Source organism: Ursus arctos, unplaced genomic scaffold (genome assembly GCF_023065955.2).
Source record: "Ursus arctos isolate Adak ecotype North America unplaced genomic scaffold, UrsArc2.0 scaffold_9, whole genome shotgun sequence".
NCBI classification, from domain to species: Eukaryota; Metazoa; Chordata; class Mammalia; order Carnivora; family Ursidae; genus Ursus; species Ursus arctos.
Window position 1 is genome coordinate 16572440 of NW_026623111.1, and position 22154 is coordinate 16594593.

Genomic DNA, 22154 nt, shown 5'->3' on the forward strand with positions numbered 1-22154 from the left:
CTACCACAAGTCAAAGAATACCGGAAGCTCCTAGAAGCTGGAAGAGGTGAGAAAGAATTCTCCCCTAGAGCCTTCAGAGGAACCATGAACCTACTGACACTTCGATTTTGAACTTCCAGCCTGCAGAACTGAAAGAGAATAAGTTTCTGTTGTTTTAAGTCAGCTAGTTTGTGGTAATTTGTTATGGAAGCCCTAAAAAATGAATGAAAATGAAACAGTGGTGTACAGACAGAATAATTGTCACATTTCACAAAAACCATCCCTTTATTTTTTTTAATTTGAATTCAATTAACATATAGCGTATTATTAATTACAGAAGCATTGAGTGATTCATCAGTCTTATATAAAACCCAGTACTCATTATATCACATGCCCTCCTTAATGTCCATCACCCAGTTACCCCTCCCCCCACCAGCAACCCTCAGTTTGTTTCCTATGATTAAGAGTCTCTTAAAATTTCTGGGGCGCCTGGGTGGCACAGCGGTTGAGCGTCTGCCTTCAGCTCAGGACGTGATCCCAGAGTTATGGGATCGAGCCCCACATCAGGCTCCTCCGCTATGAGCCTGCTTCTTCCTCTCCCACTCCCCCTGCTTGTGTTCCCTCTCTCGCTGGCTGTCTCTATCTCTGTCGAATAAATAAATAAAATCTTTAAAAAAAAAAAAAAGAGTCTCTTAAAATTTCATCTTGTTTTATTTTTCCCTCCCTTACCCTATGATCCTCTGTTTTATTTCTTAAATTCCACATATGAGTGAGTCATATGATAACTGTCTTTCTCTGATTGACTTATTTTGCTTAGCATAATACCCTCCAATTCCATCCACATCATTGCAAATAGCAAGATTTCATTTTTTGATAGCTGAGTAGTATTCCGTTATATATATACACCACATCTTCTTTATCTATTCATCTGTTGATGGACATCTGTGCTCTTTCCATAGTTAGGCTATTGTGGACATTGCTGCCATAAACATTGGGGCGCAGGTGCCCCTTTGGATCACTATCTTTGGGGTAGATACCTAGCAGCGCAATTGCTAAGTGGTAGGGTAGCTCTATTTTCAACTTTTTGAGGAATCTCCATACCGTTGTCCAGAGTGGCTGCACCAGCTCGCATTCCCGCCAACAGTGTAACTTTCTCTGCATCCTCACCAACAACTGTTATTTCCTGACTTGTTCATTTTAGCCATTCTTACTGGTGTGAGGGGGTATTTCATTGTGGTTTTGATTTGTATTTCCCTGATGCCGAGTGATGTTGAGTATTTTTTCATGTGTTTGTTGGGCATTTGTATGTCTTCTCTGGAGAAATGTCTGTTCATGTCTTCTGCCTATTTCTTGATTGGATTATTTTTTTTTTAGGTGTTGAGTTTGCTAAGTTCTTTATAGATTTTGGATACCAGCCCTTTATCTGATAAGACATTTGCAAAGATACCCATTCTGTAGGTTGTCTTTTGGTTTTCTCAACTGTCTCCTTTGCTGTGCAAACACTTTTTATCTAGATGAAGTCCCAATAGCTCATTTTTGCCTTTGTTTCCCTTGCATTTGGAGACAGGTCTAGCAAGAAGTTGGTGTGGCTGGGGTCACAGAGGTTGCTACCTGTGTCTCCTCTACGATTCTGATAGATGCTTGTCTCACATTTGGGTCTTTCATCCATTTTGAGTCTATTTTTGTGTATGAAAAGCATCCCTTTAAATATTGGAAGCAGAATGGTGTGGTAGAGAGAGCTGGAGAGAAAGGGTCCTGGCTCCATTCTGCACTCTTCATTGGGCAAGCCAGTTGGCCTCTCCAAATACCCATTTAACCATCTCTAGAAGATATACATGATTAGAATATCAATTGCACAGGACTGTTGACAGGATTAAATGAGATGATATATGTAATAAGCATTGAAAAGTTGTAAAGTGGACAGAAATGATTTATTGTCAATTGTACAGAGTAAACGCCAATTGTGCACTAGATGTCTATTTATGACATATGAAAACTAAAAATATGAAAGAAATTTATACCAATACATGTTTTGTTTGCCTATCAGTTCTTCTCTATCACAGAATCTTTTGGCCTAAAGGGTGGGTTTATATCTGAAGACTGACTTTGAATCCTGATATGAATCATTTATCACATAGACAGGTGAATTATGATGTTGCAGAAGAGGAGTGACCCAGGGCTAAGTTATTTTTAGCATTGTTGTGCTGTCATTAATAATCATTTGTTCTATTTTTAGTCATCCAAACTGGAATAAGAAAATAAGTAGATGGTTAGACAGTTTTAGTGTTGCTGACTGAAAAAATAAAAAGTCAGGGTCAAAGAATCCAGCTGTTCATATCTAGATCCTGGATTTTTATGACATTCTCCATTTCAGAGGAGAGCAGCAGATAGAAGGTATCAAAGACAAGAAAACCAACTGTAGTTATTTCAGTGATAAAGACAGTTCAATAACGCTCTTAGAAAATCCAAGGGACACCTGGTTGGCTCAGCTGGTTGAGCATCTGACTCTTGGTTTTGGCTCAGGTCATGATCTCAGGGTTGTAAGATCAAGCCCCACATCAGGCTCACTGCTTAGCATGGAGTTGGCCTCAGATTCTCTTTCCCTCTTCCTCTGCCCCTCCTGTCCGTGCTCTCTCAAATAAATAAATAAATCTTAAAAAATTAAAAAGAATTCAAGACTGTCATAACTACTAGAATTACTCAATTTTTAAAGTAACAGACTAGGTGTAACATCCAAAAATCTGAATTTATGACTCAATTGTGAATCTTTTTATGCAATAAAAAATATTATCAATATTTGATAATGATTTCAAACCCTGTCTCACGAAATTAATGTCATCTGAACATGTTTCCAAAATTAAATGGAAGATATGGTCTGGGCTCCTAGCATTCTTGTTTTCTATCTCAGGAGAGCAGAAAGCGAGACTCAATCCTCTGTGCTCATTCTCAATGCACAATCGATGGTGAACCTAATTGATGATGGGAAATCAATGCTATTGCTATCAAAACATCAGAGAGCAAACTGTTTCCCCACAGCCCACCTCCTCAAAGAGCATTTTATCAAGATTGGGTCATCAGCTCTGTGATCACTGCTGACTTTCAGTGAAATCACTATCCTGATGGCTGACACTGTTTCCCAGTTCTCCTTGATATTCAAATAAAGAATCAACGTGGCAAGTGCCATTTCCTCCTGACTCTGACCTTAGTGCCCTCTCCCACTCAATACCACCCACCAAATATGCAAGTGGAAAGTAATTACGATGGAAAAGAACTTGAACCCCTGCAGAATTTCTCTCCATCCTCTCCCATTATTTCAGACCACCACCCGCTCTTGGGTAGTCACTGCCGTATTCACCTGATGAGGGCCTTCCTTCATCACCTGACTTCTGCTTGCATCTATATCTTCATCTCCCACACTGCCCTCCACACACGCTATAACGCCATCACAATGAGGGCCCAAGGTCCTCTCCCCCTCTGGGACTTGTGAGTAGAAAGAATAGCAGGGCATCCCTGCACAGAGCATACATAGTTAAGATTCTTCCGGAACACCTCTCCCTGCTGAATTTCCTGCTCTTTTCTATGTACTCTTAGATTATACTTCTTATCACTTCATATTTCCAACTTAGAGTCTAAGTTTCCTAAGGCTGGGACACTATATTCTACCCTGATACCCCTATGTAAGCATAAAAACAGCACAAAGAAAGTATCTAAAACAGCTTTATTTTTATTTATTTATTTATTTATTTATTTATTTATTTATTTATTTATATTTAAGAGAGAGAGCAAGCATGCACTCAAGGTAGAGGAGGGGCAAAGGAAGAGGGAGACAAGTAGACTGCCCACAGAGCAGGGACCCCAACACGGGGCTCAATCGCAGACCCTGAGATCATGACCTGAGCCCAAATCAAGAGCCAGATGTTTAACCAACTGAGCCACCCAGGTGCCCCTATTTTTTTCTTTTTTCTTCTTTTTTTTTTTTTTTTTAGGGAGAAAGAAAGAGAGCATATATGTGCATGAGCAGGGTGGGGGGTAGAGGGGAGAAGGGACAGAGGGTGAGACAGAATCTTAAGCAGGCTCCATGCCGAGTGCGGAGCCCAATGCAGGGCTCAATCTCAGAACTCTGAGATCCTGACCTGAACTGAAATTAGGAGTCAGATGCTTAACCGACTGAGCCAGGTGCCCCCGAAACAGCTTTACATAAGCTAATGAAATTAAAACCTGAGCTAATTTCCTATTCCATAACGTAACCCTAGTTGTTTACATTCTCCATGCTTCATTGTTCACTGCGTATAAAATTGTTTGGAACAGAATTAATGATCAAATGATATGGAGTATACGAATGTGTTTCATGCACTCTGAAGTAGCTTATAAATGAAACGACTATGATCATTTTTATTTACAGAAATTCTGTTGACTCAACAAAGTACACCCAATGTATTGATGTTGGAGGGGAGCAGACACAGAAATCACCTTACTGGGTGTGTTCCGCAGAATGTTAAGACCTCATGCATATCCCAGGGCTGCACGATCCAATGCGACCAAGGAAATGAGGAGGGAAAGAAGCCGAAATAAAGAGGCATGATGCTCATGTGAAGGAAAATGTCCATAATGATTTCAGAGCCCCAAGTTTTCCATCACCACACTCAGAGTTGCCACCAGCCCTGTGGTGCCCCCAGATGTCCCTCCTTACCTCCAGGTCTGGGGCTGTGCTGGGAATCAGGATGCAGGGGTTGAGCCTGATAATCATTTTACTGTCCATTAAGTAAGTTATGGGCATCCTTTGAGAAAAGTGGCTAATTATAAATATATTTTCAAAATAAATGTTACCATTTACTCAGCATTCACTAAGGACCAAGTATGAAGTATGCTACAATGTTTCATATACATTGTTCTTGTCTCATCCTGTGTGCCTGGGAGTCAGAAACATGTGGTTGCCCTGAGAAGGACAGTAATCTAAAACTATGTTTTCCAAACGCCCATTACTGATTTGTAGTTGAAACTGTGGGCTGAAGAGCAGAAAAATAGAGAAGGCAGACTGCTGATGTTAGCACCTCAAATTTACAATCCCATCTGGCCAATGGACTCGGTTAGGTGGGGTCCCCACACCTCCTCGTTACACAAGACTTCAAGCTTCTACTCTTACTTAAGTCCACCCCTTTGTAGGGGATACAGGGTCCTACCCTCTATCCCCAAGTAAATCACAGAGAGCACTCTCCTGGATGGCAGTTCTGCAGAATACACTGGATTTCATTTTCTTCACTCTCTATGGCTGTCTGGTTGATTACCCAAGTCTTGCAGAATGAACGGAACCTGATCGAGTTGAGCCTCTACGGGGGCAGGCCAGACAGACGGGACGTGAGTGCAGACACCGTAAGAAAGCCCTCAGTCAAATCCAGGGTACATGACATCATACAGAACAAACATCCTGTTTCTCAAAAAAAATCAATGGCCTGAATAAAAAAGAAAAAGGAGCAAGTGCGATACATTAAGAGACTGGGAAAACAGCAGCCAAATGCAATAAAAGGACTTTGTTTGGACTCTGATGTAAACAAACACGCTATTAAAGGAATTCTTGAGATGACTTGAGGAAATATAAATAGGAAAAGAGATTGAGTAATAAACTTTTTAAAATAATTATTATTAGTTGTGGTAAGTGTGATCATGGCATGAGCTTTAGGTATAAACCTGTTCTTATCTACTGGAGAGGCACATGTAAGGATTTGTAGGAGATAAGCGTTATGTCTAGCATTTATTTTAAAATACAATCGCCCCCCCCCCCCCAGTAAATTAATAGATGAAACAAGTTTGGCAAACTGTTGGTAACTGTCACAGCTAGGTAAAGGATACATGAGGCTCATTATACTACTCACTTTCATCTGTTTATGTTTGAAATTTTCATAATAAAATGCTTTAAGAAAAGTAAATGAATTGATTCTTTTTATCTCAAAAAGGGACAACTGTTCCTGCCAGGTAATGTGTCCAAGTTTTATAAATCTCCAGATCCATTTAGATTCATATGAAATCATAATTGGGGTGAACACAGGGAGAGAAAAAACAAGTAGAGTCATGAGGATGAGCCTGAGGGAGGGAGGGTATTAACAGAACATCAGCGGGAACAATCAATAATTATGTACATAGGCACAATATGAAAGATGATAATGAACTCTGAGTAAGAGAAGTTCAAGGAAAAGGTGACAAAACCACTAAATAGAAAATAACACTCTGGTGGCATAAACCCCTTCTTCCTTCAAGATCCGTCTCTAAAGTTATAGATCTGTGTGGCTTTTGCTCACTCCCCAAGGCTGTAAGCTGCTTCCGGTCTGAGATTTCACAAAAATTTATTCATACTCTTCTGTTTTTCTTTTCCACTTCACAAAGGAAGAGATATTGACTAGCTCAAGCCTTGGAATGCGGTACATGGATTTGCTGAAGACATATTAGCATATATGTGTATGTGTTCCTTAAGATTTTTGACAAACAAGATCATCCTTTTTGCAAATAAATTTTTATTTCTGTTCTTCCAAAAAAAAAAAAAAAAGGCACTATCAGTAGAAGAAATAGATGGATGGATGATGGATGGATAGGCACTCGAGAAGGAGGAAGAAAGGGAGGAAGGGGAAAAAAGACGGGCTGTTCCTTCCTAAGGAGAAAAACCACTAGAGTCAGAGTATAGGGACTCATGTTTAAGAGAAGACTTCATTTAAATAATCCCAAACCAATCAGAATCAGATGCATGGCTTTCCTTAGTAGCCTACGACCAGGAATTTGTTTGCTCTGTTTTGTTTTAGCTAGACTAAGTTCACACATTCTCTTTGTGCAAGCAATTCATCAAATAGGCCAGGTTAGAAACAGCTGAGATTCTCTCTCTCTCTTTCTCTGAGAAAAGAAACTTTACATTGAGCTATCACATGCATAGTTATTTTTATTTGACTCTCAGCTGAAATACCCCTGCTGCACAGCATATTGGATACTTTATTGACCATAAAATGTGCTGCTGCAATTACAGGTTTTTATTTTTTCTAAGCGTTTTGCCTTTCTGGAGGCATTTGGAGCTCATTCCTGTTCATCAGTTTTTCTAGGATGTTTGCAATTTAGCAATACTGAGTTGGAAATTTAGTTAAATATCTAGCATCTTTGAGGGAGTGTTTCCAAGATCTGCAATTAAACAGTGCAGGGTAAAGTATGGTGAAGTTCCTAATACTTACATAATCAACAAAGGTCTTTCATACTAGCTAAGACACTAAAACCCTACAAAATGTACATTATGTAAATCAGAAGCAAATTCACTTAAGAGACTGCCTTATAAATCATTCAGCTATGTCGAGCAGTCCCTGGGTGCACAAGATGCTAGTTAATCCTCAAGTTATTTTCGAAGTGAGCATTTCTTTTTGGCATCACCAGGGAAAACAGCACAGACCTCATGGCAGAAACCAGGCTTAAACAGCATAAACTTTCAGATCTCATACCTTAAACACAGAGTTTGGAACTAAGAACCTAGGACACACACAAAAGAATGGTATTCTGCAAGTCAAAGGGTTGGACCCATGCATTCACCAATAAATATTCATTGAATGCATAAAAGGAAGGAGACTCCTTTCTGGTCTCCAGGGAATATGGCTAGACTGTTCTTAGCAAGCTAACTGCAAATCAAAATGGAATGCTTTAGCTAGGACAGAACAAAACCTATGACCTTTATAGCCCCCTTTGTATATTTTCCTCCCTGTGTTCCCAACCAGGTTAGTGGGAAGGCCAGAACTCATTTTCAGCTCTCTGGATCTACCCATATTGTTTTTAGTAGATTACACAGCTGCTTTGCAGGAAACTTCTTACTGGAGCATTGTGTCTCTTCTGAAACCAGAGTCAAGCTCACACCTAGGGCCTTTGGGTCTATACCTCTGATGACATTCTGATGAGGTGGGACAGGTGTTGTGGGGACCACCCCACGCAGGGCTTCCTAATCCACTCTCAGTCTATTGCTACATCTCCCACCCTCTCATTCTGCCATTGTTATCAGGAAAATAGAGACTCCACGAGCTACTGCTTAGCTGCACCGAAAACCGACCCTGCCTTGTGTCTGCTGGTGATGCTGTTGGGAACAAAGCACAAAGGTGCCCTCTTCCGAGGGAGCTCCTACTGTGGTGACTTAAAATGAGCATCAATGGATATACAATTTCAATTATGCAAGATCAATAAGTCATAGATCTCTGCTGTACGACGTTAACCCGTTAACGATGTTGTACCATATACTCGAACATCTGTGAAAGGCAGATCTCATGTTAAGCGCACTTATCACAATAAAACACACACACACACACACACACACACACACACACACACACACACACAAGTAAATGGGCGCGCAGTAAGGCTTGCATCTGCCCGCAGCAGCCATCTTGCAAAGTACTCTAGGTGCAGTGTTTTTTTCCCTAATTCTCTCCAAAATATTTCCTTCCAGCTTCTGCTCAACTGAGACCTAATAAGGGAAGCTTCCACGAGTCACCTTTAAAAAAATGTCCCTCCCTGCTTCATAGTTCTTCCACTCCTGCACCATCTCTATGACTCTAACCCTACTTTATTTTTCTACGGAGCCCTTCCCTTGACCTGACACAAGTTTACTTATTTATTAGTTTATTGTCTGTCTTCCCTTGCTAGAACATAAACTCTCCGGGCGGGAAACTTGGTCAATTCACTACCGACTCTGTGGCACATCGTAAGTCTCAATAAACATTTGTTTGAAAGAATGAATGTATGAATAACCGTGAGCATTGGTATGACCTCTATTCCATTTGCAGATGGAGAAGCCAACACTTACTGAGAATAAGACATCTGCCCAACTTCATTCTACTGATAAATCCTGAAACCAGGGCTCAGACCAGGTCTTGCAGAATAGAAAACCTGTCCTCTTGATCATTGCTGCAAATCTTCCTGCTTCACAGAACCATTTCCTCCACGCGCCTAACACCTGAAGCTCCCCTAAGCCTCAGCTTCCCAGGATGGGATGAAGACACTAAAGAGAAGAAAGCTCACTAAACAATTTATAGGATAAGGCAACAACAAAAGGGCAGATGTCATCTGGAGGGACTGCTGAATAAAACAGAAGACAGCATCACTGTGTACAGAGTTAACATGAAAATAAGTTCCATTGAGGAAAGGTGGAAAGAACAAAAACTGTCTAAGAGTCAAGAACGGGTGTTCATCTGCTCACTCTGTCAACCTCAGTTTTCATATCTATAAAGAGAATAATGTCTACCTCTTCCCAACCCAAGGCTGTTGGCAGAAGGAAGTGAGATAACGAATGTAAACTTTCTAGTACAAAGTGAACCAGAATAAGGGACTCATTTAGTCGCATTACCTAAGTAAGTCCTCAGTAAAGAGACCAAAATAAAATTCAGTCTTTGTTATTCATCTATTAATGACTCACAAAACAAAACAAAACAAAACCAAGACGAGACCCAAAAAACAGCAGCGAGAACAGTACTGAGCATCTCAAAGGAACACAATGCCTTTCTCCAGAGCCCCTGCAATTGGAGGACAAGGGACATGTGGCAATCCCAAGCACTGGTCTCTAACCCCACAGAAGATGCTCCAAATTATTTGCTGAAATCAATTGATTAGGCTGGTATAGCAGCTGAAATCAATTGATCAAGCTGGTGTAACAGCATCCAAATATTTATTTGGATATAACTAATAAACTTCCCAAACACTCTTAAGGAAATCGCTGAATCACCTACTAGTCAAATATCTGGTTGAAATATTTGGAGTTAATGAAAGATCTTTCATAAAAGTATTGGTAGGGATACCTGGGTGCCTCCGTCGGTTAAGCGTCTGTGATTTCAGGTCAGGTCATGATCTCAGGGTCGGGAGATTAAGCCTCGAGTTGGGCTCTGTGCTTAACTCGGAATCTGCCTAAGACTCTTTCTGCCCCTCGGACAAGTAAGTACGTAACTAAGTAAATGTATGTATGTATTGGTAACATTCAGTACATAGTCACGAGAAACTCTGCATTTTAATTTTCATGAATACAATTCTCAGGAAAAAAATTGCTAATGCTCTAGCTCTGATGGTCTTAGACATTTATTATCTCACAATTTCTATAGTTGTTGATAGCAGAGTAATGATCTTATGCTATGGTTGAATTGATACAATAAATTGTATTTTTTCCTTAGATTGTATTAGAAGCTATAAATGGCTCTATCACCTCTAAAACAGCCTTGGGAATGCAGCGCATTTTTAATTTTATGGGCCTCTCTTTTTTGAATCAGATTATTTGCTTGACAACCTAAAAATTCTGTCTACCTTAAAGGGATATCCACTGACATATTGTAACTTAAAAACATGGATTTTTCTCTACTTCTTTCTCAATTCCTAGAGAAATGAAGAAATATTTCTCCTTCTATTTGGTCAGTTTGGAATCTCTGGATTGTGGGGTTTAGTTTTTGTCTTATGTTATTTTTTAATGCCTCCAAGTGGATAGCATTAAAAATAGTTGAGCTAAGTATTATAAGGAATGTCTTTCAATTTTGTAGTCTCTCTCTCGTTTGGAAGAAGCCCAAAAGCGTGTTTATTAGTTTTGTAACTATCTGACCACTTTAGGAGGGGTACAAATCCACTTTGGTATTTCTGAATTACTCCTGAAATTATTCTTTACCCTTAAAAACAAATCAATAGGAGCTCCAGAAATCTGTCAAGGGCCATTTAGGGATACTGGAACACAAATGTAAACTCACCTGGAGAGGAAGGAAAGTACAAGGAATTCACCCAGGACACCTCTTTGTGTAGGTGAGATCACTGCCAAAAAAGAACATCAGCTCATGCATGCATGGATGTGAAGCTAAGAACGATCAAGAATCTATACTCAAATATTATCTTCCCTAAGAGAGCACTTCACAACAGAATCACAGTATTTACCGTGACACAGATCTCCCTGTCAACATACAGTGTGAATACAATGGTTAAGGAAATGCATAGCAAGTGATGTCATTTCCTTTTCGTGGAGGAGACTCAGCAACTCCTTAACAGAGCAGGCAGAAGACTTGGAACCAGCAGTCATGGGTTTGTATCCTGGCTTCATCAATTGCCAGCAATACCCCATCTCTTACCTGAACATCCCTTTTTGACTTGTAAAGTGAGACTAATGATCTTTGTCACAAAATCTATCACTGTGTTCAATGAGTGTTAATTGAATTTAAGTCTAGTCTACAAGTGCAACCACATAAATAGCTTCTTAGGAAAACCAACCAAGGAACAGATCACACTGTTGAGGACTTTCTGTAGTCACAGGTGATGTCAGTATTGGGATGGTCTCTATGCATTGGCTTGGGACTCTTAACTACTAAGTGTATGTCCTTACGCAAGTAATTTGACATCAGTGTGTTATATTTTTCTCCTTTGCAAAATTAGGCTAATAGGACCAACTCCCTAATTTTACCATTAGAAATAAATTCAAGAAATGTGTACTTCACACAAAGTAAAGCATAAAGGAAACTGGTTAATAAAAATTTGCTGTTATTGATATTTTAAATAAGAAGAATAAGCAAAATTCATTCAGTAAAAATTTTAAGAGACACTTTGAGTCCCAGATACCATCCTAGGAATAGGGGATAAAGGGGCCAATGAAACTAGCAAGTTCTCTGCTCTCATGACACTATTTCCTCGTAAAGAACGATAGGATAATGTCACTGGGGACCATGTCCATGGTGTCTGAAGACTATAAAACTAAGCAATGCAAAGAGAAATCAGCTGTCAAGGTGTGTGTGCATGGTGATATTGGAGAGGGTATGTTTGGGACATACTTCAGAAGTAGGGTGATTACAGAATGCCTAAGACAAGTAAGGTCTGAGCCCTGACCTAAAGGATAAGCAGCCAGCTGTTCACCATGCTGACGTCTGTAGGACTCTAGCATGTGATTACACAAGATGCATTTTTGGACCTTCTACAATCTATCAATTCTCTAAATCCCAGTACAAAACAGGATCTGGATTTCAACATGTATATTTTATTCACTTTGCTTTACCAGAAGGAATATCCACAGCTGCACAACCATTTACAAAGGGAGGCCTTTCATATGGTAAACCCCTCATGTTCTTGGGAATTGAAGGTTCCCAGCTATTAGACCGATCGGCTGGGTGACGGTGAACTCACTACTAAATCAACCTAAACCTCAGTTAGTTCGTCTATAAAACAGTCCTGAAACAAAATCCGTTATGGAATGGTTCTGGCAAAATGCCTGGCACAGAAGAGACCCTCAAAATGGCAATTATCATCACTTTCTAGTGAAGAACTTCCGCCTACTAGCAATGTGATTTTGGGGAAGTTGTGTAATTTCTCTGTGCCTCAGTTTCCTAATCTGTTAGATGGGGCTGATGATAATAATCATAATCCCCACTTACTAGGCTGGTGTGAGAAATGAGCAGAGTTGTGTACAGCACTGAGTGGGTCCCAGCACAGGGTAAAACTCAGTAAGGGCTCTTTATCACTGCCACCCCTGACTTTGACATCCGGCATAAGAGATTATCATCACTGGCTCACAGATCACTGTGAAAGAAAAATCGCTGCTGTTGACTTAAAAAATATGATGGACTAAATTGCCCACGTGCAAATGTTATCAAATACCAAGAACAATCATTTGCACCATTCTTGCATCTTCTAGAGATTTTAAAATATTAATTAAATTTTTCAGCATGATGATGTGGTCAGTAGGAACCCTTGCTTTGGATAATTCTTCCCTTTTTGGTGGACTTACCCATTGCCCTAAGATTGAGTCCTATTATCCCCAAATAGTTCTTCAATCAACACTGGCTGTATTTTATGTGCTATTTACAAATCACCCACTTGATTTTACACATTAGCAATTTTTTTAAAAGTGAAAGCATCCAAGTGAATTTTCTTCGTTTTACATGATCGAGGCATACAAATTTTCTTCAAAGTATTATAGGATATTTAGTTTAGAAGTTCGACTGACAACGGTTTTGCCCAAGGATAGGCATCATGCTACTTTTCACGGATATCAGTAATTGATCAGGATACTTAATCCCTGAGTCAAGCCAGAGTGTGGCTTCCACACTGAGTTCTACAATGGCGTTCCCAAGCAAACACACTGTAGAAGAGGAGACCCACTGACCAGCCCTAATCTGGGCTCAGCCTCTCGTGTTAGAGCTGACTTCTGAGAAGTCTGAAGTCCTCAGAGGTGAACCTACTTTCCTGAGTTCACACAGCAGAGACCTGGAACAACAACCCAAGTTTCCAGAATCCTCTCGCCTATGTTCTTGCCACCACTCCTTGTAACTTGCTGCTAAGTGCCTGTCTAGACAGGACTGTGGACCAGGGAGCAATGGAATTACAACACAGGTTCACATCCTCATCCTTCACCTTGGCGTGACTTTAACGTGCTGTTCCTCAGGATTCCTGCTCTTCATTCTCTGCTCTCCTTTCTAACTATGTTCACCAACATAAATGCCCTGTTCCATCTAACCTGAAAAAGAGAAGACTACATACAGGCCTTAAATGAATCGACTCAGTTAGCTACACCCATACTCAAGACCAGCCTCCTCGCCACTGCAGTGTTGAATATCAGCAACATGAAGATGCTCTCACCCATCACCCAGCTCCTCGTCTCCATTACTCATGGTGGTCTCTGCTGAAAATGTAGCTCACTTCCTGCCCTGCCCCCATGCTTCCTCTCTTAATATTTCACATGCATAGCCCAAACTTCACCAGTGTCAGTGACTAGAATCGAGTGGCTTGATGAAGGAGAGTGAAGATCTTCAGCGTTCTGCTGGTGCTCATAATAAAGCAGGCAGCACAAGGAAAATTCTAGTAGCAACTGTTCTATTACACTGGATGAAAACCTACCACACCCACACACTAATGCTACAAATTATTAACAATGGAAAAAACTGACTTAAGTTCAAGCTTCAAGTAATTACACGTCTTTATTAAAGGAATATTCTCAATTTGCTAAACAAATAGGAAAATGATGGGCTTTTGAGATTGACTTTATTAATATATATAGGTTATTAATATATATAGGTTTTGCTGCAGCATGGTAAAGTGAAATAAACAAGTAGGAGGCATGAACTATAAAACAACTATTTTAGTTGTTAAGAGCACCCAATAAGCTTTCAACAATATAACCTCTACATGGAAGCAGGGCAGCTACTAGGATGTGATCCATAGCCTTTCTTTGTGTACTTTTCTTAAAGCCCAACTGAGGTTTGTCCAGTGAACAAATGAAAATATCCTAAATTTTGGAGAAAGAGATATGCATTATTTGTAATTGTTGAAAATTGGATTCAACCTATAAAGCCAAGGAAAAGGATATATTCACTCAGTAAAACATTGTACAGCCATTACAATGATCTCTTCTCCTTTTTTGCAGTAAGCTTATAAGAAAATGGAAAGCATAAAATTCTTATGTTCAAATAAAAAAGAATGAGATATATATATATAGATATATAGATATATATCTATATATATCTATATATCTATATATATATAAACTTGTATAACAAAAACGAAAAAACACACATACACACACATCACAACATTAAAATTGAATGTGTCCTGGGGCACCTGAGTGGCTCAGTCCTTAAGCGTCTGCCTTCAGCTCAGGGTGTGATCCCAGCATTCTGGGATCGAGCCCCACATCAGGCTCCTCTGCTGGGAGCCTGCTTCTTCCTCTCCCACTCCCCCTGCCTGTGTTCCCTCTCTCGCTGGCTGTCTCTCTCTCTGTCAAATAAATAAATAAAATCTTTAAAAAAAAAAATTGAATGTGTCCTATAATGAGACTATATAATTTTAAATTATTTCTTCTAGATACATCTTTTCCAAATTTACTCCTATGGAGGAAATGGGGAAGAATATTAGTCAAAAACAAATTCATTTTTAAAAAAAAATACCTTACATTCTAAATTGGGAGTCAACCGAATGGCTAAATGGGAGACAGGATATTGTGGTTATACATACAAGTGGCTGTTCGTATGATGGATAATTACAAAGCTATTTAAAAATCATGGTTTGAGAAAAATGTTTAATGATGAATCTTAAATGTAAAGATAGATTCTAAATCTTTATATACAACGATTCTCAACACGACTGGTGGAAATACACTGGAGCCGCATGAATAGAAATATAAAATGTACCGCATAGGTAATTTTAATTCTTCCACTAGCCACACTTTTAAAGAAAAAAGAAATCTTTATTTCTTCTCTTTTCCTGCTGGGTTTAGGCTTTATTTGCTGTTCTTTTTCCGGCTCCTTTCAGTATAAGGTTAGCTTGTGTATTTGAGACTTTTCTTGTTTCTTGAGAAAGACCTATGGCCCAGCAATTGCACTACTAGGTATTGACCCGAAGGACACAAACATTGTGATCTGAAGGGGCACCTGCACCCCAATGTTTATAGCAGCAATGTCCATAATTGCCAAACTATGGAAAGAGTTCAGATGTCCATCAACAGATGAATGGATAAAGAAGATGTGATACACACACACACACACACACACACACACACACACATGCACAATGGAATATGACTCAACCATCAAAAAGGATGAAATCTTACCATTTGCAATGATGTGGATGGAACTAAAGGATATTATGCTAAGCGAAATAAGTCAATCAGAGAAAGACAATTATCATATGGTTTCACTCATATGTGGAATTTAAGAAACAAAACAGAGGATCATAGGGGAAGGCAGAGGAAAGTAAAATGGGATGAAATCAGAGAGGGAGACAAAGCGTAGGACACTCTTAACCATAGGAAACAAACTGAGGGTTGCTGGAGGGGAAGTGGGTGGAGGGGGATGGGGTAACTGGGTGATGGGCATTAAGGAGGGCACGTGATGTAATGAGCACTGGGTGTTATATGCAATTGATGTATAACTGAACTTTACATCTAAAACTAATAATACACACTATGTTAATTATTGAATTTAAATAAGATTAAAAAATAAACAAGAAACAAGTGACATTAATTTTTTTATTTATTTGTCAGAGAGAGAGAGTGCACAAGCAGGGGGAGTGGCAGGCAGAGGGAGAGGCAGGTTCCTGGCTGAGCAGGGAGCCCGATGTGGGGCTCAGTCCCAGGACCCTGGGATCATGACTTGAGCCGAAGGCAGACACTAAACTGACTGAGCCACCCAGGTGTCCCAGAAAGAGGTGACATTAATTTTAATAATGTTTTATTTAGCGCGGTGTACTCAGAATATTATTTCAACACGTAATCGGTAAGAAAAAATTATTAGTGAGATATATCACATTTTTTTTACAGTCTTCAAAACCAGCGTGTATATTTTACATTCACAGCACATCTCAGTGCAGACCAACTATATTTCAAGTGCTCATTAGCTGCATGGACCCCACTACACAACATCACATTAGAGTAAGGCAGAGAAGGTCAGAAATTGTTGGCTTTTCTTGTTTAATCTATGGGCACGTGCTTTGTGTTCCTCAAACTCTTATCCCTGTACTCAGTAAGCAGTATTTAATCAATCTATCTACCTACCTATATACAAAGTAATGAAATATTTATTTTATATTAATTTATATATAGATAGATGTATATTATCATACAACCTTTATAATTAGTTGCCCGTGTTTTATGAACCGTTTTCCTTGTCTTATTCCCCCGGAGGCTAGTACAGTACTAGACTCAGTAAATCGTGGCTGGAATCAACTTAGAGAATACTAATGAAAAATAATTTTGAACAGAACTGGCTGTTCTTCATGAGAAGAGTCTGGGGGCAGAGCCAAGCATACGGTTCGTCAACCACAAACAGAAAATAAAGAAGCATGGACACCACTATTTTATTTTATTCTGAAGTGGTAAAGTCTACCATAATAAACAGTTCACTCTAAATAAAGATGGCATCCACTGGCCCACATTTAAACATTTGATTAGAGTTATTAGTGGGCTGGGCAGGGAGATTCTTCCACCAGTAATCAAAACTTCTTCCCAGTCCTGATTCTTCTTTCTTAGAGTGAATGCTCACAAAGTCTTTACAGGAGGGACATGGGGAGGGGGACCACAGAAGGTTGAGGAGGGATATGGAGAGAGATGGAATTGGAAGGTGAGGATTCATATGTTGATTGAGATGTGCTCTGATGGTCAAAGTCCATTATTCCCAGATGATCAACTGGATAGAATCTTCCTGTCTAGAACAGTGGTTGGTACACATTGAACACCTAATAATTGCTTCTAGAATGAATGGACGGATGGAGGCATCATTGATCTAATCCCTTACTTGTCAGGGCACTCAGGAATGCATCCCTAACAAAAAACTTAGGTAACAATTCCTGAATTATGGTTGAGTTCACCCAAGTGAAAGGAGAACATTGCCGGAATTCTCTCCTTGCATTATCATTGTAACTATTGTTGTTGACTGTGTGTCATGATAAGCAAGGCCCTTGGCTGTGAGATTCTCTGACACAACAGCACACATCACTCAGTGCCTATTCTGTACACAAGGTGCTGGGGATTATGGTCCCACATAGAGCCAAAATGCACTGCTCGGTCAGCCTCATCACAACAAAAAATACACTGGGCTTTGCTCTCTTACTGCAATAAAGGTTTGTAATTTTTTTCTTTTACTGAATAAAAAGAGCTGGTTTAAATTTTGAACGCCAGCCACTGAACACATTCTATTGGTCACTAAAAACAGTCCATTCAGGAGTATGGAGTGAAAGCCAGAGGTAGTCTCAAAACCTCAATTCACCATTTTTTTTAAGTGTCTTCTCAGAGCCAGGGTATTAGTTGCAAGTGGTAGGTACAGAAAGGCTTGAGTCTGTCCCCTGAGCTGATTAACCCCCGCCAGTTATCTCTCTGCTCTGAATCTCAATTTTCTCAGCAAAAGGAACGAACAGCAGCCAGACTTGCACCCTTGGTTATTCTGTGGATTAAATAACAGAAGTCGAGTGCTTTTTCTCCAGTAGATGCTAAATTTTTCATTCCGGTTTTGATGCACGCACTCTTCTTTTTGTTGAAAAATGAAGGCGACAAAAAGGAAGAAAAACAATCTAATTTATCTCGAATTGTAAAAATTCCCAAGTTCGCTTTTTATGGTTTGAAAAAAGAACCTTGAGCCAATACACAGAATTTGGAAGCAGCCTGTGAGTTATAATAGGTTTGCTAGGAAATGGCTCGAGTGCCAGGAACTCTGGATCAGAGGAAAATTTATGCAATTAGATCATTTGGTCTAAATGAGATTATACATTTTAGTAATGAACAGTATGATCCTTTAGGTAAAGCCAGGAGAGGGGGGGGGGGGGAACAGCAAGAAGAGATTCGATTTATTACAGAAACTTCACAGCCCTGCAGAAATGGAAATCCTACATGTATAAGCAGGCATTTTCCATAATGGCTGCAGATAACAAGTAAATTATTTCAGACAGTTGTGTGGAGACGGGCGATTTTAGGAACATGGCTCTCATACCTGCCTGGAAGACAAACCTTGAAGTTCAGGAGAAGGGCAAAGGCGAAGCGGCTAAAGATAGCCACACGGAGTGAGGGCCAATTAACGGGCTAAGTTTGCAACTCAGAAGAGGCATATGAAAAGTCCAACGAGAAAGTTGGTAAGCGAGCAAGTCTGATTTGGAGATAAAGTGGAAGAGCCTCGCGCTATACCATGACACTAAGGCTTCTGTTGTCAGTGATTTATTTATATAAAAATGAAATAAAGTGTGTCATATTTGTACCCATCGTTGGTGATGATTAATTTTATCTGGCCAGGATCAGAACCGTGAATACATCAACCACTGCCAACTCCTGTCCCGGCTCCCAGAAGACACTAGAAGGTGGCTGAATTTGCTTTTTAAAACTAGCAAATAAAACTAGCAAAGGCTTTCACTCCACACCCGTCACTTGACTGGACCAAAGAAAGCACAGCTGCCCTTTGCACCCGAAGCTCAGATGATCCAGAGACCCCGAAAGACCTGTTGGACCTTATGCTTCTTGAGGCTGGGGACAGCCCAGGCCTCCTCTAGCCCGCCAGCCTCCCTGGAAGGGGACAGGTGTTAAACACGGGTGCTGTAGAAGCATTTGCAAACATCTGGGAAGAAGAGTCTGCTCAGGCAGGCCACTTCGTAATCCCTCTGCTGCCATCACTAGAAGTTTTGCATTGACACAGTGACGTGGGGAGACCCATTTCACAGTGGCGCCTACTTGTGACACAGCCTAGGGCTTCTTCCCCAAGTTTAAGTTGAGCTACTAAGAGGGAATATAGGCTATGATTAGGACAGTCAACATAATAACAATATTATTAGGATTTTATGATGGGGCATGTTGTTGTTTCTGTTGTTTCACCATCAAGGGAATCTAATCTCTTTCATCTTATAAATTCACTAGAGTGGCCTTATTAATTATGCAAACGAATGCCCACTGCTCTGGGAAAAGGCAATACATGACTGTGTGTGTCTATGTAAGACACTGGCGGTGTGTGTGTGACTGTGTGAGTTCACAGGAGCACGCTTGTGTTACTTAACAGAAGCTATTTCATCCCATCGTTTCGCAGTTGATCCCTGGGGAGAAGGTGGGCAACTCCTGAGTGAGGGGCTGCTGATCAGAGGAATCAAATCACCGCCCCTCCCAGGGGTGGCATCAGGATGCTTCAGACATGGCCTCAGGGAAAGGCGCGTTGACTCAGAGAGCTTTGCACTGTGTGTGAGGACAGAGAGCCGGTTCCCCAGAGCCCAAGCGCTATGGTGCTACTAGAAGGAGCTCGCTGGTTAGGAAAAAGCACAAAGTAAACGAGTGGCTGTGCGTTCTCCTGGGAGCCGTTTGCACCGGCGCCACCATGTGGCAACAATGCGTAAACACAGCGGTGGACTAAGATTTGTCTCCAGCTGGTTTTGCATGGGGTCTAACCCTCTGTGGGGGAGGGTTCCTGGACTATATAGGAATGAGAGGAGGAAGTAGAAGGACACGAAACCCCGGTGTCTTCCTGTTAATGGGCAGGTGGTGGCCGGAGCAATACATTGTAAAAACAGATAATGTGATCATTGTGTGCTGTCGGGTTTGTGAGAGGCCATCCTTCTTACAATACAAATAAGCTGCTTGGCAGGCATCAATCCCATTAAATATCCTCATAATAACCCCAAGGCAGTTTGAGTTACACTATTTCACACAAGGAAAACTGAGGCCCAGAGAGTTTGAAGAACTGACCCCAAAGTCACCTAAGTTTGCAAGAAGCCAAGAGGGACTCACAGGCAAGGTCATTTGTCTTCAAAATCCTGTTCTTCCTGCCCTTCCCACAGTCTGAAAGCAAATGTCCCCAGGTTTTCCTCTACTGCCATCGCTGCTAGTCTAAAGCAAATGTGCCCAACTGGTGAATTAAAATTGCAAATAACAAATACGACTTTGCTTAATTTCTCACAGTTCAATAAGAGTTTATGAAAAAAAATTTTCCTTTTTGATCCTCCTACAGCTTAGTAAATTGGCGAAAGTAAAGACTATTCTGATCTCATTTTTAAAGTGAGGAACAGAGACAGAGAGTAAGGCTCCCTGACTGGCCCTAATGCAAAGAGCCAGCAAGTCCTATATCACTTAAGGAAAATCTTGTTTCACCCAATGGTAAACCAATCTGGGGGGCAGTGGCCTGCAAGTCAGAAAGTGTAGGTTTTAATAATTCATTCATTTCACTTAAGAAAATAAAAGTCATGGAGTGCCTACCACCTAGTGGGCATTATTCTGGGTACTGAGATACAGCAGTGATCCAAACAAAAGCCTGCCCTCTTAGGGACTGCATTCTAGTGGAAAAGGTTGAAAATATGCAATGACACAAACTTGGGGATTAAGTGTCAGGTGGTGATCATTGGGATAAAGAAAAACAAAGCCAAGTAAATGGACAAAGAGCACCAGGAAGGGGCGGGGGGGGGGGGGGCGTGTGCAAGGAATCTCTGTCCTCAGAGAGATACCTGAGAAAAGGCAGGAGGCAGATCAGGGAGAAAACTTCAAGTGCCAAAGCCGTAACAGGAGTCTGCTTTGTAACAGAGGGAGGAGGCCAGTGTGACCACAGTTGAGTGAGCAAGCTAAGCGATGACCCTAGGGCAGGGGACAGAGCCAGATCACACCGGGCTTGACATGCTGGGGAGAAGGCTGGACGTGTATTCCAAGAATGGTAGAGAGCCACAGAAGGGTTTAGAGCGGGGTGTGGAAGAGCTGACCTACATTTTAAAGGATAGCCCTTTGGCTGCATGGGGATTAGAGAGAGCTGTGGGGTGGGAAGCCTTGCCAGGGAGAAATCAGGAAGATGGGATTAGGAAGCAGACAGCCATTCAGGTGAGAGAGTTGGATGTCTCAGAATAGGGTGGTAATTATAGCTGGGTTTATTTCCACCGTTGCAGTATTTGTAAGTTCTGTGACCCTGAGTTTAATGAACCCCTAAGTCTCAGCATATTTTTTTTTTTTTTTAAAAAATAGTTTTTAAGGACCTCACAAGTCCGGACCAAGAGCAAACTTGCAAAATAAAATGATATATCCCCAAATATATAAAACATTCATCATTTTTCACCTGCCATCAAAAAAAAAATTATATACAGAGAGAGCTAAATAAACACAGAATTTGGTTCAGAAATTGATCTGAAATATACTCATGATTTAAAAAAAGCAAACACCAACTTATTGTAAGCACCAAAGCAAGCAAATTTATCATGGATTTATCTGTTTTAGTTTGTATAGAGCTCTTGGTTCAGGTCAAGGAAATTAAAAGTGATCACTGAAAAAGACAAAACTTCCAAGAAGTTGCTCTTGTTATATATACACATGGTTCCCTACAGGGAAATTGAAAGACATGGCATCATACAGAAAATCAATCCTAGGTACACAATTCAGTGCCTACACAGCTCCAAGCAAGAAACCTCTGGGTGCCCTCATAAGCACATAATCATTGACGGAATTAGAAATGAAATATAAAATAACAGTAATTCTACACTGAAGTGTGTGTTTTTTAGGTTCTCTAAAAGCCTCGGGTTTAAGAAAAATTGTTATGAGTTTCTAGACGTTATGATTTGAGATTAAAAAGAATACTTAAATAAAACAATTTGACTTTAAGGCATAGACAGCCTCTAGGACCTGGGATTTTTAATTTGGTTTTCATTTTTTATACAAAAATAATTTATTCTATGTTGCCAAGTAATCATAATACAATAAGTATGTAAAATATAGATTCTGCTCTCCCTCTAAA